Source organism: Atractosteus spatula (assembly GCF_055471065.1).
Source record: "Atractosteus spatula isolate fAtrSpa1 chromosome 16 unlocalized genomic scaffold, fAtrSpa1.hap1 SUPER_16_unloc_1, whole genome shotgun sequence".
NCBI classification, from domain to species: domain Eukaryota; kingdom Metazoa; phylum Chordata; class Actinopteri; order Semionotiformes; family Lepisosteidae; genus Atractosteus; species Atractosteus spatula.
The window spans coordinates 2,071,482-2,098,003 of NW_028296631.1; the positions used below are offsets into that span (position 1 = coordinate 2,071,482).

At 44.4% G+C, this 26,522-nt stretch overlaps 3 non-coding genes across 3 annotated transcripts; all 3 read right to left on the minus strand.

The window, feature by feature from the left end:
* Window positions 1–2,750: 2,750 nt before the first annotated feature.
* trnai-aau (transfer RNA isoleucine (anticodon AAU)) lies at window positions 2,751–2,824 on the minus strand. Its single transcript has one exon. It is a non-coding gene; the product is annotated as a tRNA-Ile (tRNA).
* Window positions 2,825–3,382: 558 nt separating this feature from the next.
* On the minus strand, window positions 3,383–3,453 carry trnag-gcc (transfer RNA glycine (anticodon GCC)). Its single transcript has one exon. It is a non-coding gene; the product is annotated as a tRNA-Gly (tRNA).
* A 19,248-nt stretch (window positions 3,454–22,701) lies between these two features.
* trnag-gcc (transfer RNA glycine (anticodon GCC)) lies at window positions 22,702–22,772 on the minus strand. The gene has a single exon. It is a non-coding gene; the product is annotated as a tRNA-Gly (tRNA).
* Between the last annotated feature and the right edge of the window lie 3,750 nt (window positions 22,773–26,522).

The window sequence follows — 26,522 nt, forward strand, 5'->3', positions numbered from 1 at the left end:
GGTATGCGTTTTAGTTTCGTTTTGTGCTGGGACCCGTGGATTGATTAGAGATATCAAGTACATACAAGTCATTTTTTAAATGTTGTAGTTCGTCTTGAAAAAATGTTACGAGTACATCATCTATCAACAATTACAAAGGTTCTGTTTCCATATTGCGGATTTTGGTTACGTAATATTATTTTCTAGATTTCACGTTGTGAATATATGATTTGGGCAAACAGAGCCGCAAAGAAGTACATTATGGGTTGTTGTTGTTTTTTTTGCAGTTTTATCTAGAACAAGCGATGCTTAAACCTTTGTCTGATTCTTGTGAAACTATCCACACGACAGTTACAGTACCTAGGAGTTGACTTCAGTGATGTCACTGATGGGATGTTTCTAAAAATCCATCCTCTGTAAAACGTCTTCTCTAGTTGTCCTGCATATGTATTCGCTAATGAAGCTGTGTGTTCTGAGCCTGGATCTCTACATTTCTGTATGAACCAGCTTAGAGGGCTAAAGACAGCTTGTGTTTAAATTGAGTGTAAGGCAATTTATGCTTCTAAAGTCATGGTCAGCATTTATTATTGTACTGTGCTGTAAACTTGTTCTGTGCCTAGTCACATTATTTTATAGCGTTTTTATAGTGTTATCAACTCCGGTGGCGCTGTGTGTTAGTTTCCTGACTCCCATGTCACATGGTCTGTGATTGAAACCTGTGAAACCGGTTTAATTCGTCACAGCCAGCACTCCGGCAGAGAGGGGGTTGTACTCGTAAAGTAGAAGCAGGCGAGATTTCCAGCGAAAGACACCTCCCCCCCACCCTCATACGATTCGCATTGTAATTACACATTGTAATTGTATTACACATTGTACACATGCTTAAAAGAGAAGAGAGAAAACGCAAGCCTTCTTCAGGTGAGAGGGTCTTCTGCTCAGAATGAACTTGAACTTTATTGCCATATGTAACCGGTACTGGTACAATGGAATTCTTACTTACAGAAGGTCTCTCGATTGTAAAACAAGTGTAAAAAACAAGACAAAGTGCAAACAGTGCATCAATACAATGTACAAACAAACAATAGACAATGTGCAAGTAAACATGTAGACATTTCTTTCCAAGGCAGCGGGTACAAGCGATCTCGCGTTTTAAAACCACCAGGAAAAGCAGAAAGGCACTTTTCCTTGCTTGCGCCGGCACACAACGACGTGAGGAGGACACCGTAGTCGGCAGAATTCGAACCTGCGCGGGGAGACCCCAATGCATTTCTAGTCCATCACCTTAACCACTCGGCCACGACTACAGCGAGCGCTGCCGTTGCTGCGTTCTTGCTACAATCTCACATGGATCGCGAGGCGCCGGCGGAAACCTTTTTCAAAGTTGTTCTCCATTAAAAAAAAAACCTTTCCAAAATACAAGCCTTGCAGACAGACACGCCTCAGAGGACTTAAGGGTGGCTTCATGTGGGAATGATAAAGTCTCCCCGTCCGGACAGGAAAATGGCACTTTGTTAGACACAAAGAAACAATCAACAACAGACAAATGTCCACAAGCATTTAAGAAGCCGCACCATGTTCTTGCTACAATCTCACACGGATCGCGAGACGCCGGCGGAAATCTTTTTCAAAGTCGTTCTCCGTTAAAAAAAAAAACCTTTCCAAAATACAAACCTTGCAGACAGACACGCCTCAGAGGACTTAAGGGTTGCTTCATGTGGGAATGATAAAGTCTCCCCGTCCGGACAGGAAAATGGCACTTTGTTAGACACAAAAAAACAATCAACAACAGACAAATGTCTACAAGCATTTTAGAAGCCGCACTTGAAATAGCTCTTACATTCGTGTTAGACGCAGGAATCGCCTTTTTATTGACGCTCTTACAAACGCCATGGAAAGCAAAACAAAGCAAAGCAGAGCAGAACAAAACGAACAAAATAAAACCCTCATGTCCTGCACTTGAATATAATGCCGTTACGTGCCGAAGCGGTATTGGACGTCATCCTAGCACTGCAACCCGGGGCGTACGGTATATGGGAACGAGCACACGTCACGAATCGTCTCTAATCACTCCCTGCACTGTAAGGCGCCTTGAAGCGTGCACCCTCAACATTCATCTTTGCGCATCTGTGAAAGGTAAACTCTTGAGCAAACTCTGAACCAGACGCTCAAACTCCAGCTAGCATTAGGGGTAGCATTCCCACGCTACTTGAACACTTTGTTTACGCTCAGTGCTGGATTTTGGGAACTTAAGGACGAGTGGGACTTTTCTCCTATCTGTCAATTCGTTTTGTTTTAGAGACTCTTGGCTGTCTGTGTTGAATAGTGCAGCATGAAGAAAACGTTTTCGAAAACTGTGCCGGCTCAAAAGTTGTAAGAAATCCTCTCCAGCTCTTTTAAGTCTCTTCAGTTTTGTCATTTAAAGTGAAACTAGATGTATAACTGGAGACTCACTTATGCAAATATTGCAAATTTACATAAGTGAGGCTCCAGTTCGACATCTAGTTTCACTTTATATGACAGAAGTACGTCAGACTGTGCCGGACTGGGGGATCACTTCCGGTTATTTTTACCATCTTAAACATTTGAAATCCTCCCCTAGGCAATTGTGACACTTCATCTTGGCTCCACCTAGGACACTCTTCAATCTTCCATCACTTCTCTCTTCTCCCACAACACTCTCGTCTGTCGGCAGTATGTGGCGTCTTTGAATTACCACCAATCTCACCACAGCAAGAAAGCAACGGGTTTTGGCAAGAGAGGAGGAGACTACCTGGCCCGAACGGGGATCGAACCCGCGTCCTTGGTGTTATTAGCACCACACTCTAACCAACTGAGCTAACAGGCCTCGTGCCCGCTTTTCTCTCTGTGCTGCAAAAAATGGAATTCAGGGAAGTTTCTTTTGTCCTTCTTTGAATAGAAAGCCCTGCGATTCAGTGTACGGGCTTTCTCGTGCTGTTTAATGGTTCTTGTAACCCAAATCCTACACTGGCCTGAAGTGCCCCCCCATTTCACAGCATTTTTCAGCTGATTTCAAATGTACCTAAAGGAGAAGCATTATTGAAGACCATCAATTACCAAGAGCTTTTGTCAAAGGTTTTGGTGGTCACTTTTAATGACCACAGAGAGCTATGACCTCGGTTTTACATCTCATCCAAAAGACGGCGCCTTTTTACCACACAGCGTCTCCGTCACTATACTGGGGCATTGGGACCCGCACAGACCTCAGGGTGAGCACCCCACCGCTGGCTCCATTAACACCGCTTCCAGCTGTAAGCTTTGCTTTTCCCTGTAGGTCACCCTCATCCGGGTACTGACCTGGCTCACACCTTCTAAGCTTTAGTGGGTTTTCAGTTGCGAGTTGAAAGGGGATGCAAGTGATGGAGCCGCTCGCTGCAAAAGCCACTGCATTGGCCGGGAATTGAACCCGGGCCTCCCGCGTGGCAGGCGAGAATTCTACCACTGAACCACCAATGCACACTGCAAGGGTCTCCAAAAAAGACGCTTTTTTACCACTCTGTGCTGGATGTTGGGTCCCAAGGGAACTTCTGGACGAGTGAGAATTTTCTGCTATCAAAATTTGGTTTCGGAGACTTTTGGCAGCCTACAGATGCAGCCATTCAAAATGCGCGGGCGATACCGCATTATTTTGCGGTACGCTGTACGCAGTCTACCGCAAGCTACCGGTAAATACCGCGAGTTACCGTAAATTCTCCTATAATACGACAAGCAAAATAATAGTATCCGGAATTTCCGCAAGGTGGAGCTAATAAAGCTCAACCTCTCATGTTTGAGCTGTGGCCATCAAAGTCTTTAACGAAGATATTACTAATAGTATTAATAATGAATGACCTTGGACAAGCTGTAAGTGTAAACTCAAAGTATTGCCCTGGTCAACATTCTTTTTTTCATTGACCGTCTTTGTAAAAGTAACACCACAGCATTTCGCAATCACGCATTTGTTTCCAATCATGCAATGTAAAGTAATTTTTGAGAATCGATTCACCATGCCTTTCACATGCTCATAAAAGAGATTGATTTAGGAACATAAACATATTACCGTATGAAAACTGTACTGTATACAGTATGTATATGTATATTTAATGTCTTAACTGTGCCCGTTTAAGTATTGAATATTCATATCTGATTTTACCACTGAAGGGAAATCTTAGTAGCTGAGCAGAAAAAGAATAGGAGCATACTGCAACGCGTGTGAAGGCCATAAACGATATTAATTTTGGAACATAAACATAGAGTATATGGCTGGTCTCGGTACTTTAAAGAAAACATACACGAAACATGGTTTCATTATGACCAGAATCGGTCTTGAGATATTTTTAACTTGATTTACAGTATTTGAGAGGTATGTCTTAACACCGATACTACAGTGCTTAAGTACTGCTCACGTATATGTTTCTAGGTTTATATTATGCATTTCATACGGTCAAATTACTTTTGAGCAACTAATAAGAAGCGCGAAACGGTATGCGTTTTAGTTTCGTTTTGTGCTGGGACCCGTGGATTGATTAGAGATATCAAGTACATACAAGTCATTTTTTAAATGTTGTAGTTCGTCATTGAAAAAATGTTACGAGTACATCATCTATCAACAATTACACAGGTTCTGTTTCCATATTGCGGATTTTGGTTACGTGATATTATTTTCTAGATTTCACGTTGTGATTATATGATATGGGCAAACAGAGCCGCAAAGAAGTACATTATGGGTTGTTGTTGTTTTTTTTGCAGTTTTATCTAGAACAAGCGATGCTTAAACCTTTGTCTGATTCTTGTGAAACTATCCACACGACAGTTACAGTACCTAGGAGTTGACTTCAGTGATGTCACTGATGGGATGTTTCTAAAAATCCATCCTCTGTAAAACGTCTTCTCTAGTTGTCCTGCATATGTATTCGCTAATGAAGCTGTGTGTTCTGAGCCTGGATCTCTACATTTCTGTATGAACCAGCTTAGAGGGCTAAAGACAGCTTGTGTTTAAATTGAGTGTAAGGCAATTTATGCTTCTAAAGTCATGGTCAGCATTTATTATTGTACTGTGCTGTAAACTTGTTCTGTGCCTAGTCACATTATTTTATAGCGTTTATATAGTGTTATCAAATCCGGTGGCGCTGTGTGTTAGTTTCCTGACTCCCATGTCACATGGTCTGTGATTGAAACCTGTGAAACCGGTTTAATTCGTCACAGCCAGCACTCCGGCAGAGAGGGGGTTGTGCTCGTAAAGTAGAAGCAGGCGAGATTTCCAGCGAAAGACACCTCCCCCCCACCCTCATACGATTCAAATTGTATTACAGCATTGTAATTACACATTGTAATTGTATTACACATTGTACACATGCTTAAAAGAGAAGAGAGAAAACGCAAGCCTTCTTCAGGTGTGAGGGTCTTCTGCTCAGAATGAAACGCTAAAATGTAATGTAGGCTCTGAATGGGTTCAATTATGATTTGGGCTTGATTAAGGTCGCTGCCTTTCATCTAAAACCCTACTTGAATCCTTCGAAACTAAAAATCAGTGTTTGTGAGTTCTAAATAAAGAGGTATCCAGGTAACAGTGATACGGGCGGACAGTCTGGGGAGATCGCCCGTTTTCCATGTAAATAGTTCCCTGGTTCCGCACCCCTTGGTGTTTCTCTCGCTCTCTCTCGGGTCACCTGATCATTAGCTCGAAAGATTTCAGTGCTTTGTGTATATTCTAATGGTAGTGGGGGCAGGGTGTGTGGGAACAGGTTTGGTTGAAATTGCATTGGAGATCTATGTTCTTCACACCTGAAACATTTCCTCTGAAAGCATTTTCTTCGCAGTTTAACCGATCTTGTTACAGCATGTTACAGTTTACTATTATTAACCATATTAATTTTAAGTGCTTAATTCCATTTTTTGACCAGGCACGAATATTCTTAAGTCCATATCTTCGCAAGGGAATCAGTGCGAATTGCAATACTAATTAAATTAAAACTACTAACTACTAACTAATACTAATTAAAACAAACCAGAAACGTGTTGTTCTGTCTAATGACATTACAAGTGGAAAGATTACAGATTTTAATCGTCTTTAATTTTGTTACGTTATACATTTTAGAAACGTTTCATCCATACAAACACCACAAAACTATTTTCGATTGTATTTCTGAATAGTATGTTACACTTAGTTCACTGTTTTAAATACATCTAATTAAGAAAGTTAGGTGTTAGCATAAACTATTAGCAATCAATAATATTAAATTTAGCACTGTAATAAGCTGTTGCACTTTCCCCCGCATCTTGTAAAAATATATTTTCATTGTTCAAATATACATTAAGTCTGACTATCATATAATAAGTTAAATACAAAACTAAAGAAAAAATAGGGTTAAATATAATTCAAAATATTTTGCTAACAATGTTAACTGTTTATGAATAATAAAATGTATTAACTAAGGAGTAGGATGGCACAGTTGTTAGTATGTTTTTTGTTTTGTTTCTTTTTCATAAATACAACAGTAGTACCTGATGTCTCAGTGGCTTTCAAAATTAAATTATGCATGCAAACCTGTGAACCAGAAAGATAACTAAGACACCCATCCATTTATAATGGTGGCGAAGTGGTTAGCATTGCTATCTTGCAGCACTGGGGTCTTAGGTTCAATTTCTGCCATCCTGTGTGTGTGGGGTTTACATGTTCTCTCTGGGTTACATGGTTTTTCTCCATATGTGTGATATGACTCCCTCTCGCACTCCGAAACATACTGGTAAGTTAATTGGTTTATGGGAAAACTGGCCCTGGTGTGTGTGTGTTTGTGTCTGTCTGTCCTGTGACGGACTGGCGCTATGTCCAGGGTGTATTCTGCCTTGTGTCCGTTGCTTACTGGGATAGGCTCCAAATCCTCTGTACTGGATAAAGAGATTAGAAATGGATGGAAGTAAAGGCACTGTGTGGATGGAACTATACACAGTGTTAGAAACCCACGATGAAATGGCAGCATCTCACTGAGAATAAAATATTTTATAGTGCTGGCTTAAGGAAACAGCCTTTCCACCTCTCTTGCACATCAGTATCCATACCTAGTTATTTAAACAAATTGCCTCTAATTATAAACATCTTAATATGCTGGCTCTGTGGATCCGCATCAGCTATGTTTGCCCATTCCTTCAATTCATGTGCATCCAACACACAGTTCAATGCCAGCAACTACACATAATCTAAAATACAATCCTTATTTCAGTATCTATGTAAACATATAGTCTGTTAACTTCATCATCTTCATCAAAAGTATGCCTAACCCCATTAGGAAGTGTTCTTGTTATAAGTGTATTCCTCAGCTTTCACCAAATTATCTTCTTCTTGCCAACATCTCTAGTCTTTTATCCTGCAATAACTCAGCCAACACTTAAATCTCCAAAAGCTGCTTGTGTTAATTTCTTTAAATCACAAATATCATGTGTAAATACTGGCCATGTAATACTCTGCATTGCGGAATAATAGTTTATTTTAAAGGGAACTAGAGAAATCAAGAAAAGCTTTTTTTCTAGAATTAATAAATGCACATCCTGTTCACTGGGGAAATTAAATCCACACTGAGCAATCTTCAATATGTTCAGAATATGACAGCAAGAATCCTATCAGGGATGCATTACACCTGTTTTCAAGTCCTTGCACTGGTTACCTATCAGATTTCGAGTCAACTTCAAAATCCTTATCCTCCTTATATACTGTCCTACAACTGTTATTATTGATCACCGAATTATTGTACTTGACATGACTTCATTCAGCCTTTCCTGAACGTCTATGACAGGCAGAGAGAGTGCTGTTTCTGGTGCGATCTTTTGCAGCTGACATTTCACTGTTTTAAACGAACAAGAAATTAGATTGCTCATAAATCAGTTATTCTATATAAACACAGCGTAATTGCCCTCCGAAAATCCTATTTTTCTTGTTCGTTTTAGAGACCTTGATCGAAACTGATTTTAGATGTCAGAAAGGATTTATTTTCTCTGTATTTCCTACATTGCTTTGTCGAGATTTTAACTTTATATCTAGGCTCAGATTTCAACTATAAATCGTACAGTAATTAATAGCAGTAAATACTGATGTTTTGCGCCCTCTTACCACAAAAATATATGTTTTGTAGTTGGGATTAACTTTATTTCGTACGCGTAGCTACTCCGATTCGGACACCGAACAGTTAAAGATGGCGGCAAATCAGACACCCAGAGAGGGGGGGGGGGGGGCGTCTTCTTGCCTCCATAACTAAAATGCCAAATAGGAGTGGCTTAAGCGACATACACAGTCGTGTAACTGACAGTTTGAGGTAGTCTATCGTGTAAATTTCGCTTTGTTGCTGATAGGTTAAGCTTTCGAAACTCTGCCCCAAAGTCATGTGACTGATTTTTCGCCCTGTTTCGTTGGTTAAACGCAATGATCACAAGCACCACCGTGGTAACTGGGATGTGTAGTTTTTAATTCCGTTTGAATTATAACTGTACGTACTGTCTTCATATTTGGCCAGGGCTTTAAAGAGAAGGCGCGCCAAAAAAATTCGGTGCCGTCGTCTCCGCATTAAAGGTACCCCCGTGCTGGAAGAATTTGACCTCGGAACGTTTGCCCAGCGTAGTTATAGTGGACATAAAAACAAGAGTTCGCTGGCATTATATCCTAGAAGACACAGACCGGCACCAGACCGGTAAATGCTTGATGAACTAGGGATTGGACAGTTTCCAAGTGCTTGTACAATCGATGGAAATGTTCAAATAAATGTGCAAAAGAAATAAACAAAATAATTATTTATTTCTTTATCATATTGGCTAGCTAATGTCCTCTCTTTGCTAGTTAGTGGCTGTGTTTCTGCGTTGGGTAGCAACGGGTGACTGTTCTCAGGCGGAAGATGTAAACAGCTTAATTTTCGTGTTAAATAATTTTTAAAAATTAAAATTCATTCTATACAGCAATCACATATTTGGGTACCGTTTCATAAAAATTTCATGCTTAAAATGTTTAGGGAGAAATGGAAGACTGGTGTGTATTTTTTCTTTAAACTATTGTAGTGGCAATGCTTGTTAATAAGACAGAATTAAGCGTTGGTATGCTCCTAAAGGAGGCCCCATCTCACCCTCCATCTCTGTGGTGCAGCCACAGAGAAAGAATTCATGCAAGCTGATTTAAGATGTTTTTCTTTTGATAAGAAGCAAGCTCCCAGACGGGGATGCAATTAGCTAAGCCTGGCTATCATGATCAATGGTCATCCACTGGCGCCTATCTGTCTAGGGAGTGCCGAATGGACATCTGGACTGCATTTCTAAGTGTCAAGAGTAAGTGACTTATATCTCACCTTGACCAACCAATCAGGGACTGGCAGGGCGTGGTAATACCACGTGGGTCTCCAATGCCCGCCAAACTCTCAACCAATCAGCACACATCTGGGTCTTGATCAAAAAGGGAGCGCAAGCTCAGTTCTGGGCTCTCCTTGGCCATTTTCACGCATCCTCAGAGACAATCACGTGACAACTGCTGTTGTCTGCAAAAGGACTTGGACTTTGTTCTAAGCGCGAGGCCGAGGATCCCGTACGTATTCAGAATTCTACCAACGTGAATGCTCCGCTTGATCAACGGCAGCCTACAGTTGGACCCTCGTCGACAACCTGAATAGCTTATTCAGAAGCAGCGCTGGACCGGGAACGAACCAGCTTCTTCCCAGGCAAAAGAGTGACTTGTGAGGACTCGCGGTCACATTCTGTGCATAGAGACTTTCTACTAGCCAGCCGGACTGCTGGTAGATCCCTTCGGAGCAACGACTGCCCTGCGCGCCGCAGTCAGATTCCTCCGCCCGTCCTACTCCGAGCTGCACCTCGACTGGTTGGCCGGTAGCCAGAGGACGCCGACACAACGCCCATTGGACAACCGCTGCAACAGAGCCTGTCAGCTGGTTTGGTGTTCGTGCCGGGAAATTCCAAATCCAAACACAGTGGATAAGTAAACCCCATGTTCTACATTGCGTCTCGAGAATTTAATTGTACCTCAACACAAGTTGTTATCAATTTAATTCATGAGTAATGTATTTACTTCCGAGTTTAGAGTAACAGTGGGTAATAACACTGATTAGCGATTTGGTAACCGAACGATATATATTGACATATATTCTCTGTTGTGTATCTCTTTGTGTTTGCATCTCTTCGAGATTATATACCTTGTATATTGATAACCCTCACAGTAAGGTCTGCCGCTCGTATCCAGGCAGACTAGTATATGTTTGGTGCACAGTTTATATTAATAAATGTATCTCGTGTATTGAACCCGTGTGTGTGCGTTGTTAGTTGTTCTGACGATTGATTTTCTAAAAGCCCCAACGAACAACCTCGTGATTACTGCTACAATTGATAATTGTCTCAGTAAACCCATCAAACCACTACATTTAATGGCGTCCCTGGGTGGGCGAGTTTAGAATGAAATGAGAATCAATCGCACAGAATAACTGATATTGCTGTGAGTTCAAGTTCAGCACAGCACCGCGGCTTCTATACGCGAATACCGGGTGTGCTGATAACTGCGTAAAGAAATCCCCCTGTTTTCTAGCGTTTAGTGTAACGTGTACTGATTAGAAATCCATCTGCTCGGGTGTTTAGATTCCATACTGTATTTTGGTAAAAGAAAAAAAAGTAATACTCTTAAAGTTTCTCTGACGTAATGACAATGGCTGCTAAAATGTCTGAAGTGGAGTCGCTTATAAGTACTATTTCTAGCGACGACAATCCTGGTTACTGGAGCGGTATCGAAAAGTTGAACTTTGATGATATTGAGAAGCTGCAAGTAGATTTAGTAGCTAAGGTAGCGAACCAGCTTAACACAGGAGGGTCCGTGAACGCAGTTCAGGTCCTATCGAGTTTCGCCTTAAATCTAGCTAAACAGCTGGAACTGTCTTTGTCCGAGCTGACAAAGTTTCAAAAGCTTCAGGGAAAGCTAGAAAGATATAAGGCGGAGCGAGTTGAGTTGTTGGATATAATCAGAGAAAAGAGAGTGAAAAATGAGGAAAGTGAAGACAGACTCAGGGAAGTTTTAGGTAAATTAGATGACCTGTCTGCTAGAGAAACTGCGGCTGAGGTAGCTAGGAGAGACCTGGAAGCGAGCTTGAAAGAAAAAGAAAAAGAAATTGAGCGTTTAAATGAGCTCAGCCAGGAAAGGCAAAAGGAGTTAGATGCTGCCGTACTGGAAGCAAAACAGGCTAGATCCCACTTGCATGCCAGCCCACCTAGCAGCCCGGAGCGCTCACCCAGCGCGCCGGGAGGAGGTTTCTCCCGGCCAGGGTCTGTGGTCGGATCGGCATGGGGGAGATCGCCGAGTCCTGCGCGAGACGCAAGGGCGATGCAATTCAGGCATAGACCCCCTGCTCCTGATCACGGCCGTCCCCCTGCCCGCGGAGAAACCGTAAAAATTAACCTCCACTCCCTGAGGCAGTTAGCCAAAGATGTAGAAAGGTTTGACCCGTCAGTGTCAGGGAATAATGTGGAAACCTACATCGATGAGCTGAGACATACTTTGCAGTTTATGCCCGGAGCGTCCGAACAGGAAAAGGCTATGTTAGTAAGGAAAACTACTAGCCGAGCGGTCCACGAGTGGATGTCTAGACAAGGACCGGAGGTCTGTAATAGCTTTGAGGAGCTGTGTCAGGCAATGATCGGAGAATTTTCGGCTTTTATCGATCCCATAGCTGCCGTGGCCGCTGCGCACCATATTAAGCACGAAAAAGCTGAAGCCCCTCGCGACTATTATGAGAGGCTTAGGCGCACTTATTTTGCAGGGCGGAATGAAGAGGGTTGCGAAGAGAACGTGAATTTCAAAGGTTTATTCATTGCTAATCTGCATCCCTCAATCAGGAAAATGTTTGTGATGCACACTGATGCAAAAGCGATGAAAATGGCTGACATTAGAAGGTTGGCTCAAAAAGCCTGGGGAGCTGAAGTCTCTGCTTCCTCAGAGCGAAAACCTGCTAAAACGGCCGTGTTCGCCACTAAAGCCAGCAGGGTTGACGACTCGCCTCAGCTCGAGGGAGCTGAGGTTCCTGAGCCCGCTAAGCCCCGGCGCAAAATAGGCAGGCAGGACCGCACTAAGCGTCAGAGCCGCCGTGAGCGCTACGGGGAAGGCAAGGGCACAGGCAGAGCCTATCAGAAGGCTGGACGAAGGGAGTCGACTGCAACCCGCCTGGACAGGCTTGAACAAGCCCTGCTTGAGAGATCAGGACAGGGTAAACCTTCCGCACTGAATGCCGGAAGCGTGAATGAGCTTAGTGGGACCACGCCCCTTCTCACTGGAGGAGGCGGGGATCCATCCCAAACCCCTCCCTCAGTCTATCTGATTGGGTGGGAGGGTTCCTGCCTGGAAGAAGGCTGTGACTCTGAGTTGGGCGCTGACCCCGCCCCTGAAGTCAAAGAAAAGGCAGGCTTCCAACAATTCTTAGGGAATCTCAGCCAGAAAGGCAAAGCAAGGCGTATTTATATCAAGGTTTCTCTTGAAAACGTCTTAGATAGAGAAGCACTGGTTGACACTGGGGCTGAAATTAGTTTGATGTCAGCCGATCTACTCAGCGAGCTCAAACGAGTAGCGAAAGGAAAAGGCATCAGACTTAAGGTAGAACCGTGTAAGATAGATATTTCCAGCTATACCCAGGATCATGCCAGGATCACACACCGAGTGTGGGTGGCACTTAGGTTCGGGCCAATGAACGTGGTGCATCCTGTTTACATCTCTAGGTTTAAAACAGAGCCACTACTCATTGGCCAAGACCTGCTTGACAGGCTGGAGCCTCTGGTGGACTGCCAGCGTGGAAAATTGTGGGCTCAGGTCAAGCACCCTAAGCCTGTCGTACAGCAAAAAGGGGGGTTCAGTGGTTATGCTGTGATCACACAGTGCCCACTGAACACCATAGCTGAGTTGGAGGATTCTCCTGGTTCCTCTGGACGAGAAATAAATGTCTCTTCTTGCTTTCCAAAACTACAGGGAAGTCCTGCCCAGGCCAGCACTCCCACGGTCTCCCAACTACAGGAGCAGTGCTCCGAGCAGCTGCTTGACCCGCCAGGTAAAGCACACCCCTTTTTCATCCCTGAAGAAGAGTGGATCTCCCTGTCCGGTAATGAATGGGAGTCCTTTCTGTGCGCCCTGGTACCTCAGGGGGACAAGGACTACCACCCCATGGTGGTGGGAGGGGTCCAGGTGGCAGAAGTGCAGGTTGATGATGTAATTCTCAGCCTCAGCTCTGAGAAGTCCATAATCAGTGAAGGTCTGTTCGAGGACCTGTCGCGAAGCCGTCAGGTGACCCTGGTGACGCAATCACAGGGTCTGTGGTGGGCACCCCCACCTCATAGGTCCATTTGGAGCAAAGGAAGCTGTGCAGCTTCCATCTCCATCGGAAAAAGGAAGTTTGCTCACTACTTCCAGGTAGCACCTCAGCTGACCCATTCGGTCTGTATTGGTGCAGACCTGTTGGTTCGACTGGGCGCCCAGCTGGACACAGTAAACAGTGTGCTGTGGACACGGGTGAACCCAGATGCCCACTCTCTAAGCGGCGACCCCGAGAACATTCGGTCAGGTCAGACGATTCCTCAGGCCTGCCAGGTAGTAAACGAATCGGACCTGATCGTTCCTGCGTCAACAGCAGGGTTTCCGGTACGCCTTGTCCTAAAGAAGGGACAGAGGATGGATGCTGGCCGAGATCAGGCATGTGTTGACCCAGCTCTCCCGTGCAGGGGCCAAACTGTCTCTGGCTAAGGGACAGTGGTGTAGGACCCAAGTGGAGTACGTGGGACTATTGGTTGGAGCCCAAGGCATACAGCCACAGTCCAGCAGAGTCCAAGCTATCCAGAATATGAAGTCGCCCACTAACCTGTCTGAACTGCGCAGCTTTCTGGGAGTATGTAATTATTCCCGGCAGTTCATTGAGGATTACGCTGAAATAGCAAGGCCCCTCCACAAGCTGCTGCAGAAAGACGTGCCCTTTGAGTGGGGACCTTCCTCAGAACAGGCTGTGATGGAGCTGAAGCGCAGACTCGGTAGTGCGCCGTGCTTGGCCTACCCTGACAAAAATAAGGTCTTCTACCTTGAAGCAGGGTTCTCAGAGCACTGCCTTGGGGCTGCTCTGAGTCAGGAATATGACCAAGAGCGAAGGGTGGTGGCGTATGCCAGTCGAGCCCTGAACCCAGTGGAGCAAAAGTTCTTGGACTGCGAGAAGGCCCTGTTGTCTACGGTCTGGTCGGTAGAACACTTCCGTAGTTATGTAGGGGGACAAAAGATCATCATCGAAACCTGCCACCAACCTGTGACATTCCTGCATAGCCAGAGACTGAAAGCGGGCAGGGTGTCAAATAGCAGGATTGTGGCATGGATGATGGCCCTACAAGGCTATGAGATAGAGGTACGTTATGCACAGAGCAAGAAAATGTACCTGGGACAGGGCCTGGCTTTGGGCCAAGTGTGTCACGGCTGTGACACTGACATGGAAGCTCCAGAAACAATTCCCGCTGCTGAGCTACCGAACAATCACCGGTACTACGATGAAAACGTGGGCCAGGGCTTACCCATGGCCTATGTTGACGGTTGCTCTTTTCGCCACGAACAGCAGGTGCTAGCAGGGGTAGGAGTAGTCTGGCAAGACAATACTCCCTGTGGGCCGACCCGCTATAAGCTAGGACCAAAGACTAGTCAGTATGCGGAAGTAGCTGGGGTGCTGATCACCCTCCAGCAGGCCCTGACAAATGGCCTTAAACAATTTGTCATCTGTAGTGACTCGAACTACGCCCGACATAGCTTCGTGTCCCATCTTCCGTATTGGAAGGGTACCGGCATGAAAAATGCCCGGGGCAAGGAAGTAAAGAACAAAGAGTTGTTCCTGGCCAGTGACAAGCTCACGACCGAGGCTGGAATGATGGTTTACTGGAGGAAGGTGAAGGGACACTCCCAGGTGAAGGGACCCGACAAAGACGGGAATGATGAGGCCGACCGGCTGGCTAAATCTGGCGCCTTAGAGGGTGAACCCTGGCAGTTCCAGCAGGAATGGCTACCCCCAGAAACCGTGGCTGAGGTCAAGGCGGTCACCCGAAGCAGGGCTAGACAGGATGTCGGAGCTGACCCTCAATCTGTAGTGCTTGGGTCACAGGGTTTTAACACCGATCTTGCGGAAATGCAGAAACAGGACCCAGCAATTGGGCTAATGTATCAGCATATCGCTGACCCAGTGCGTCAACCTCTTTCGGAGCAGGTGCTGAGCCAGTCTCCAGAGCTGAAGGAGCTGGCAGAGGTGAAAGACAACCTAAAAATTATAAAGGGGTTGTTGGTTTGTGTACCAGTTGCACAAGGTGTCCCAAAGTGGGTAGTTCCCCGCTGCCATCGGGGGGTCATGATCCAACACGCTCATGACGAGCCCTGTGGGGGTCACCGGGGAATCAAGGCCACGTACGACACTATCCAGCAGGTGGCATTCTGGCCTCACATGGGCCAAGACATCGCCGCGTATGTAAAGGGGTGTCTGACGTGTAGCCAGTTCCAACCATCACGGCCCTTGCACCGTGCACCACTCCAGAAAAAGGGCATGACATTCCCCTGGTCCAATCTACAAATGGATTGGGTGGGGCCGCTGGTGAGGTCATCCAGAGGGAACAAATATTTCCTCACGGTTACGTGTGCATTCACAAAATGGATTGAGTGCCTCCCAGCACCCAACGACACGGCAGAGACAACTGCAGTGCTGTTGGTGAACCATGTGTTCAGTCGATGGGGACTCCCCCTGACCGTGGACTCGGATCGGGGAACCCATTTCACAGCTACAGTAATGGCAACCCTGTGGAATATGCTTGGGGTCAAGGCCCAGTTGCATATCTCCTACCACCCTCAATCCTCGGGCCAGGCAGAAAGGGCAAACCGAACGGTGGTTAGTATGCTCAAAAAGTTTGTCTCCACCAGCAGTAGGGACTGGGACATTAAGCTGCCCCTGGTTCTGATGGCCATCCGAGCCACGCCCCATTGCTCTACGGGGGTCCCACCTTTTGAGATGATGACAGGTCGGAAGATGACTCTTCCCCTACACTGTCTTTATGGGGTGGAGGACCTGAGCACGACGGGGGCTGCTACGGCCCATCAGTATGTGTCAGCAAGCACATCTGCAGGCAACCTTTGCTTTTGCCCAGAACAATCTGGGAAGGAGTGCAGAGGGTAGGAAAGCATACTATGACCGAAAGGCAGTTAACCAGGAACTCCAAGTAGGAGACAAGGTCCTGTACTTCCAATTTGCCAAACCCACAGGGGTGGCCCGGAAATTCTTACCCAGTTGGACAGGACCCCACGAGATTGTCGATAAGGTATCACCGGTAGCTTATCGAATTCGGATTGAAAAAGGAAGGCAATCTCTGGTCTATAAGTGGGTGCATCGCAACCACCTCCGGTTGTATCGCCCACCTCAAATGGCGCCGGAGGACACAGAATAGGGTTAAAAGTCTAAACCCGATCAAGAGGGGGGTGCCCCTTTGTAGCTGCAGGTAGTTAGGTACTGTAGTGTAGGTCCTCCTAGGAAAATATATTCAAAATTATAGTGGAACTGTACCATGTGCCTCATCTGTGTTCCAGAATGGGAATCCTAAAACTGCCACGGCTGGTCCTGACAGTGCTGTGGATCGCTTCGACACAGCCCCTTGAAGTTGTGGAACCCGGTCCTCCTACCGGCATAGTCCTGCAGGACGCTCCCGGATTGTTGTTAACAAATTGCAGAACATATACTCAGCGAGTGTATGTGCGGCTGGACCCAAGTGATGTGTTTCGGAAGCACATCAACATGAACAGTAGGGTGTCCCATCATGGCAGGCAGTGGGCTAGGGATGCTGTATGGCATGCCCAGCTAGACACTATACACATGCTCCGCCAGCTGAGGAAGGCAACAGTCAGCCAGGAGGAGATGACAGGCCTCAGCCGCCCCAAAAGGTTCTTGGGGGGTCTGATTGCTGCGGCCTCCACCGTGGGCTCGCTATTTTCAGCTGGTCTGTTTGCTGCTTACACTGTCACCCTGACCACCCTGAGAAGGCAGGTGTCTGGGTTACTTAAGGAAATGCCAGAAATTCAGGACAGGCTGTATCAACAGCAGCAGCGGCTGGAAAGCCTAGGGAAAACCTTACAGGGCACAATATTAGCAGTAAACCTTCATGCAGCAGTGTTAAATAACACCCTCCACACCGTGGGCAGGATTGTCGACGTGTTACAGTGGGATTATGCTTACGTGCAACAGGTCAGGATGCTGATGCAGGATTTGCTTAGGGAGCTTAGTGCCACGATAACTAGCTTAGCCATGGGACAGATTCCAACTTACTTGGTTCCACTGTCCTTAGTAGAAGAAGTACTTAGGACAACCACTTCTGAGATGGTGCAGCCATTACAGGTACATTTTGCATACAGTCTAGGCAGTGCCATTCCTATACATGTCAACCCTGAAGCCAAGGAAATAGGTTTCCTGTTGAACCTTCCCATCGTGAGTGGCAAGGATATCTATAGACTCAAGTCTATATCGAACGTTGGCTTCTGGAGGGGGGACATGCATGTGAAGTTGACCACCCCACCGCTCGTAGCTTACCAGGAGGATGATCCAAATTTGTATCTTGTTCCAAACCTGGAACTGTGTATATCAACCAAGGATATCCACTGGGTATGCCCAAGTAAGCCATTCCTTAGGGACACAACTCAGAGGTTGTGTGGTATCAGAAAGGGGGCTGCCACTGAAAAGTGTAAAGCCACAGTGACGAGCAAAAGTGAGGTTAACGAACCCCAGGTTGAGCAGGTGGGAAAGAAATGGCTGGTCAGCACACCACAGTTAACGGTTACAATAACATATGACAGGCATGATACAGCTACCGAAGTGCAGCTACCCAACCAAACAGTTTTTCTACAAGTTCCTGAAGGAGCGATAGTGCATCTCAACGATTTAGCACTGTATCACCTGGAGTCAGAACTATACGAAACGGAACTCGAGATTGTGGACGCTTTCAGAGGACACGGCATTGACTTGGATGAGAGAATCCAAGAGACAGTAAGTCTTGAGGGTGTACAGGTAGTCGAATTTGTTCTTAACGACACAAACTTAAAAACTACACTGGTAGGTCCCAAGCACAGTCGTTGTGGATCCTCTGGGGCGCTAGGAACAATAAACGTGGTCATCTTGACACTGCTGCTGGGTAGCTGGATCATGGCTGGGGTAATGTGTTGGATGCTGTTCTCTTGTATCAAAGCCTTGCGGGGTAGTTTGAATGAGACAAAGGGAGCAATGGTTTATCACCGAAATCAGGTAACCACTCCCAAACGTCTGCCTGCTGCAGAGCTATCCGATACTGATAGTGAACTGCCGGAAGTTTAAGGTCTAGAGCTAATGATGATGCCCAATGCCTCATTCCTAGGTACCTTATAACTGAGAGCAGGTATACGCAACGTTCTTTCCAACACTATTTCCTGTACAAATTCTCGAGAGGTAATGTGAATATTGGGTGGTAGAATCCACCGTGGTACAACAAACATCACTTAACTCTGTTTTTGTTTTGAAGGCAACAACGCCTCAGGACCTCGTGACCTTCAAAAAGGGGGGATATGTAGCGGCAATGCTTGTTAATAAGACAGAATTAAGCGTTGGTATGCTCCTAAAGGAGGCCCCATCTCACCCTCCATCTCTGTGGTGCAGCCACAGAGAAAGAATTCATGCAAGCTGATTTAAGATGTTTTTCTTTTGATAAGAAGCAAGCTCCCAGACGGGGATGCAATTAGCTAAGCCTGGCTATAATGATCAATGGTCATCCACTGGCGCCTATCTGTCTAGGGAGTGCCGAATGGACATCTGGACTGCATTTCTAAGTGTCAAGAGTAAGTGACTTATATCTCACCTTGACCAACCAATCAGGGACTGGCAGGGCGTGGTAATACCACGTGGGTCTCCAATGCCCGCCAAACTCTCAACCAATCAGCACACATCTGGGTCTTGATCAAAAAGGGAGCGCAAGCTCAGTTCTGGGCTCTCCTTGGCCATTTTCGCGCATCCTCAGAGACAATCACGTGACAACTGCTGTTGTCTGCAAAAGGACTTGGACTTTGTTCTAAGCGCGAGGCCGAGGATCCCGTACGTATTCAGAATTCTACCAACGTGAATGCTCCGCTTGATCAACGGCAGCCTACAGTTGGACCCTCGTCGACAACCTGAATAGCTTATTCAGAAGCAGCGCTGGACTGGGAACGAACCAGCTTCTTCCCAGGCAAAAGAGTGACTTGTGAGGACTCGCGGTCACACTCTGTGCATAGAGACTTTCTACTAGCCAGCCGGACTGCTGGTAGATCCCCTCGGAGCAACGACTGCCCTGCGCGCCGCAGTCAGATTCCTCCGGCCTTCCTACTCCGAGCTGCACCTCGACTGGTTGGCCGGTAGCCAGAGGACGCCGACACAACGCCCATTGGACAACCGCTGCAACAGAGCCTGTCAGCTGGTTTGGTGTTCGTGCCGGGAAATTCCAAATCCAAACACAGTGGATAAGTAAACCCCATGTTCTACATTGCGTCTCGAGAATTTAATTGTACCTCAACACAAGTTGTTATCAATTTAATTCATGAGTAATGTATTTACTTCCGAGTTTAGAGTAACAGTGGGTAATAACACTGATTAGCGATTTGGTAACCGAACGATATATATTGACATATATTCTCTGTTGTGTATCTCTTTGTGTTTGCATCTCTTCGAGATTATATACCTTGTATATTGATAACCCTCACAGTAAGGTCTGCCGCTCGTATCCAGGCAGACTAGTATATGTTTGGTGCACAGTTTATATTAATAAATGTATCTCGTGTATTGAACCCGTGTGTGTGCGTTGTTAGTTGTTCTGACGATTGATTTTCTAAAAGCCCCAACGAACAACCTCGTGATTACTGCTACAATTGATAATTGTCTCAGTAAACCCATCAAACCACTACACTATCAAGACCAGCCATACACAGTACAGTTTATGTACATACAGTAATGTTTATGTTCCTAAATTAATATCGTTTATGACCTTCAGATGCGTTATGCTCCTCTTCTTTTTATGCTCAGCTACTAAAATTTCCCTTTAGTGGTAAAATTCCATATAAATATTCAAAACTAAGCGGATTGAAATGTGCACAGTAAAGACATTAGATGATGAAATCTTTTCACTACCAACCAATGCACCACGAGTGCCCCTGTCGGTCATTTTGGCCAGCCAATCACTTACCGCGGTGCCCTACGGTGCCCTGCGGGTTGGTTACTGTACCACGGGTTTTTACCGCTCATTTTGAATGGCTGCATCTGTAGGTTGTCTCTCGCAGTGTTCAGGAATTGCATTCCGAAACTGAGTCAGATCAAAAGTTGTAAGAAAAGCACCTATGGTGTCGGTTCTAACAGCTTTATTGATTCGATGTTAAAGGCCGGAAATGGGGCACAAGACACGCGACCGCAAAAAGCGTCGCCATCTGCTTCCAGCTGCAAAATGCCGTTTGCGGAAGCTGAAGCATTTGAACTTGAACTTTATTGCCATATGTAACCGGTACTGGTACAATGGAATTCTTACTTACAGAAGGTCTCTCGATTGTAAAACAAGTGTAAAAAACAAGACAAAGTGCAAACAGTGCATCAAGACAATGTACAAACAAACAATAGACAATGTGCAAGTAAACATGTAGACATTTCTTTCCAAGGCAGCGGGTACAAGCGATCTCGCGTTTTTAAACCACCAGGAAAAGCAAAAAGGCACTTTTCCTTGCTTGCGCCGGCACACAACGACGTGAGGAGGACACCGTAGTCAGCAGGATTCGAACTTGCGCGGGGAGACCCCAATGGATTTCTAGTCCATTGCCTTAACCACTCGGACACGACTACAGCGAGCGCCGCCATTGCTGCGTTCTTGCTACAATCTCACATGGATCGCGAGGCGCCGGCGGAAACCTTTTTCAAAGTCGTTCTCCATTAAAAAAAAAACTTTTCCAAAATACAAGCCTTGCAGACAGACACACCTCAGAGGACTTAAGGGTTGCTTCATGTGGGAATGATAAAGTCTCCCCGTCCGGACAGGAAAATGGCACTTTGTTAGACACAAAAAAACAATCAACAACAGACAAATGTCTACAAGCATTTTAGAAGCCGCTCTTGAAATAGCTCTTACATTCGTGTTAGACGCAGGAATCGCCTTTTTATTGACGCTCTTACGAACGCCATGGAAAGCAAAACAAAGCAAAGCAGAGCAGAACAAAACGAACAAAATAAAACCCTCACGTCCTGCACTTGAATATAATGCCATTACGTTCCGAAGCGGTATTGGACGTCATCCTAGCACTGCAACCCGGGGCGTACGGTATATGGGAACGAGCACACGTCACGAATTGTCTCTAATCACTCTCTGCACTGTAAGGCGCCTTGAAGCGTGCACCCTCAGCATTCATCTTTGCGCATCTGTGAAAGGTAAACTCTTGAGCAAACTCTGAACCAGACACTCAAACTCCAGCTAGCATTAGGGGTAGCATTCCCACGCTACTTGAACACTTTGTTTACGCTCAGTGCTGGATTTTGGGAACTTTAGGACGAGTGGGACTTTTCTTCTATCTGTCAATTCGTTTTGTTTTGGAGACTCTTGGCTGTCTGTGTTGTATAGTGCAGCTTAAATAAAACGTTTTCGAAAACTGTGCCGGCTCAAAAGTTGTAAGAAATCCTCTCCAGCTCTTTTAAGTCTCTTCAGTTTTGTCATTTAAAGTGAAACTAGATGTATAACTGGAGCCTCACTTATGCAAATGGTGAGGCTCCAGTTCGACATCTAGTTTTACTTTATATGACAGAAGTACGTCAGACTGCGCCGGACTGGGGGATCACTTCCGGTTATTTTTACCATCTTAAACATTTGAAATCCTCCCCTAGGCAATTGTGACACTTCATCTTGGCTCCACCTAGGACACTCTTCAATCTTCCATCACTTCTCTCTTCTCCCGCAACACTCTCGTCTGTCGGTAGTATGTGGCGTCTTTGCATTACCACCAATCTCACCACAGCAAGAAAGCAACAGGTTTTGGCAAGAGAGGAGGAGACTGCCTGGCCCAAACAGGGATCGAACCAGAGACTTTGGCGTCACTAGCACCACGCTCAAACCAACTGAGCTAACAGGCCTTGTTCCCACTGTCCTCTCTGTGCTGCAAAAAATGGAATTCAGGGAAGTTTCTTTTGTCCTTCTTTGAATAGAAAGCCCTGCAATTCAGTGTACGGGCTTTCTCGTGCTGTTTAATGGTTCTTCAAAAATTCAAATTCAAATCCTACACTGGCCTGAAGTGCCCCCCCATTTCACAGCATTTTTCAGCTGATTTAAATGTACCTAAAGGAGAAGCATTATTGAAGACCATCAATTACCAAGAGCTTTTGTCAAAGGTTTTGGTGGTCACTTTTAATGACCACAGAGAGCTATGACCTCGGTTTTACATCTCATCCAAAAGACAGCGCCTTTTTACCACACAGCGTCTCCGTCACTATACTGGGGCATTGGGACCCGCACAGACGTCAGGGTGAGCGTCCCACCGCTGGCTCCATTAACACCGCTTCCAGCTGTAAGCTTTGCTTTTCCCTGTAGGTCATCCTCATCTGGGTACTGACCTGGCTCACAGCTTCTAAGCTTCAGTGGGTTTTCAGTTGCGAGTTGAAAGGGGATGCAAGTGATGGAGCCGCTCGCTGCAAAAGCCACTGCATTGGCCAGGAATCGAACCCGGGCCTCCCGCGTGGCAGGCGAGAATTCTACCACTGAACCACCAATGCACGCTGCAAGGGTCTACAAAAAAGACGCTTTTTTACCACTCTGTGCTGGATGTTGGGTCCCAAGGGAACTTCTGGACGAGTGAGAATTTTCTGCTATCAAAATTTGGTTTCGGAGACTTTTGGCAGCCTACAGATGCAGCCATTCAAAATGCGCGGGCGATACCGCATTATTTTGCGGTACGCTGTACGCAGTCTACCGCAAGCTACCGGTAAATACCGCGAGTTACCGTAAATTCTCCTATAATACGACAAGCAAAATAATAGTATCCGGAATTTCCGCAAGGTGGAGCTAATAAAGCTCAACCTCTCATGTTTGAGCTGTGGCCATCAAAGTCTTTAACGAAGATATTACTAATAGTATTAATAATGAATGACCTTGGACAAGCTGTAAGTGTAAACTCAAAGTATTGCCCTGGTCAACATTCTTTTTTTCATTGACCGTCTTTGTAAAAGTAACACCACAGCATTTTGCAATCACGCATTTGTTTCCAATCATGCAAAGTACAGTAATTTTTGAGAATCGATTCACCATGCCTTTCACATGCTCATAAAAGAGATTGATTTAGGAACATAAACATATTACCGTATGAAAACTGTACTGTATACAGTATGTATATGTATATTTAATGTCTTAACTGTGCCCGTTTAAGTATTGAATATTCATATCTGATTTTACCACTGAAGGGAAATCTTAGTAGCTGAGCATAAAAAGAATAGGAGCATACTGCAACGCGTGTGAAGGCCATAAACAATATTAATTTTGGAACATAAACATAGAGTATATGGCTGGTCTCGGTACTTTAAAGAAAACATACACGAAACATGGTTTCATTATGACCAGAATCGGTCTTGAGATATTTTTAACTTGATTTACAGTATTTGAGAGGTATGTCTTAACACCGATACTACAGTGCTTAAGTACTGCTCACGTATATGTTTCTAGGTTTATATTATGCATTTCATACGGTCAAATTACTTTTGAGCAACTAATAAGAAGCGCGAAACGGTATGCGTTTTAGTTTCGTTTTGTGCTGGGACCCGTGGATTGATTAGAGATATCAAGTACATACAAGTCATTTTTTAAATGTTGTAGTTCGTCTTGAAAAAATGTTACGAGTACATCATCTATCAACAATTACACAGGTTCTGTTTCCATATTGCGGATTTTGGTTACGTAATATTATTTTCTAGATTTCACGTTGTGAATATATGATTTGGGCAAACAGAGCCGCAAAGAAGTACATTATGGGTTGTTGTTGTTTTTTTTGCAGTTTTATCTAGAACAAGCGATGCTTAAACCTTTGTCTGATTCTTGTGAAACTATCCACACGACAGTTACAGTACCTAGGAGTTGACTTCAGTGATGTCACTGATGGGATGTTTCTAAAAATCCATCCTCTGTAAAACGTCTTCTCTAGTTGTCCTGCATATGTATTCGCTAATGAAGCTGTGTGTTCTGAGCCTGGATCTCTACATTTCTGTATGAACCAGCTTAGAGGGCTAAAGACAGCTTGTGTTTAAATTGAGTGTAAGGCAATTTATGCTTCTAAAGTCATGGTCAGCATTTATTATTGTACTGTGCTGTAAACTTGTTCTGTGCCTAGTCACATTATTTTATAGCGTTTTTATAGTGTTATCAAATCCGGTGGCGCTGTGTGTTAGTTTCCTGACTCCCATGTCACATGGTCTGTGATTGAAACCTGTGAAACCGGTTTAATTCGTCACAGCCAGCACTCCGGCAGAGAGGGGGTTGTGCTCGTAAAGTAGAAGCAGGCGAGATTTCCAGCGAAAGACACCTCCCCCCCACCCTCATACGATTCGCATTGTAATTACACATTGTAATTGTATTACACATTGTACACATGCTTAAAAGAGAAGAGAGAAAACGCAAGCCTTCTTCAGGTGTGAGGGTCTTCTGCTCAGAATGAAACGCTAAAATGTAATGTAGGCTCTGAATGGGTTCAATTATGATTTGGGCTTGATTAAGGTCGCTGCCTTTCATCTAAAACCCTACTTGAATCCTTCTAAACTAAAAATCAGTGTTAGTGAGTTCTAAATAAAGAGGTATCCAGGTAACAGTGAAACGGGCGGACAGTCTGGGGAGATCGCCCGTTTTCCATGTAAATAGTTCCCTGGTTCCGCACCCCTTGGTGTTTCTCTCGCTCTCTCTCGGGTCACCTGATCATTAGCTCGAAAGATTTCAGTGCTTTGTGTATATTCTAATGGTAGTGGGGGCAGGGTGTGTGGGAACAGGTTTGGTTGAAATTGCATTGGAGATCTATGTTCTTCACACCTGAAACATTTTCTCTGAAAGCATTTTCTTCGCAGTTTAACCGATCTTGTTACAGCATGTTACAGTTTACTATTATTAACCATATTAATTTTAAGTGCTTAATGCCATTTTTTGACCAGGCACGAATATTCTTAAGTCCATATCTTCGCAAGGGAATCAGTGCGAATTGCAATACTAATTAAATTAAAACTACTAACTACTAACTAATACTAATTAAAACAAACCAGAAACGTGTTGTTCTGTCTAATGACATTACAAGTGGAAAGATTACAGATTTTAATCGTCTTTAATTTTGTTACGTTATACATTTTAGAAACGTTTCATCCATACAAACACCACAAAACTATTTTCGATTGTATTTCTGAATAGTATGTTACACTTAGTTCACTGTTTTAAATACATCTAATTAAGAAAGTTAGGTGTTAGCATAAACTATTAGCAATCAATAATATTAAATTTAGCACTGTAATAAGATGTTGCACTTTCCCCCGCATCTTGTAAAAATATATTTTCATTGTTCAAATATACATTAAGTCTGACTATCATATAATAAGTTAAATACAAAACTAAAGAAAAAATAGGGTTAAATATAATTCAAAATATTTTGCTAACAATGTTAACTGTTTATGAATAATAAAATGTATTAACTAAGGAGTAGGATGGCACAGTTGTTAGTATGTTTTTTGTTTTGTTTCTTTTTCATAAATACAACAGTAGTACCTGATGTCTCAGTGGCTTTCAAAATTAAATCATGCATGCAAACCTGTGAACTAGAAAGATAACTAAGATATTGTCATGGAAATATAACTATCAAGGAAGCCACAAAAGAGAGTTCTCACCTGAGTAAGGTCTTTATTTCAATATTGCAATATTGGGAGCCCTGCTGCCACTTCGCAAAGTGCAACCAGAGACTCAATTTGTTACAAGCAGTACAGGGTTTTTATAAGACGTTGCGCTGTAAAAAAGTTCAGCACTTGGTCCCTTCTAAAACTTCCCCTTTCTCTAAGAGAAAACAGATTACATCATAGAGCGAGAGAAGAAAAACTAGATTTGTTATTCAAAGCTTATCGGTTACTTTCAGCTAATTCTAATGACCCAGACAGCATATATTGTTTTGGTACATTGTCTTCTAAACTAACCTAAACAGTGTACTTTGTTGACGAACTGTTTTCTAAAATTCTGCACGCACTGTAGCACAGCAGTTACATCCTTGAAATATATTATCTAAAAGCACCAATATATTTTTTTTCAAAGCTCTCTACATTTTTAAGAATCAATTTACTTATTAGATTTCCACTTCAATATCCATCCATTTATAATGGTGGCGAAGTGGTTAGCATTGCTATCTTGCAGCTGAAGAAAGATGTGAAGACGGGGGTTTGAATTTAATCCTTTCTGTAGGGGGTTTAGACTTCTAAGTCACAAGCTGGGGTTTATGGCAGGAAAGGGGGTTAACT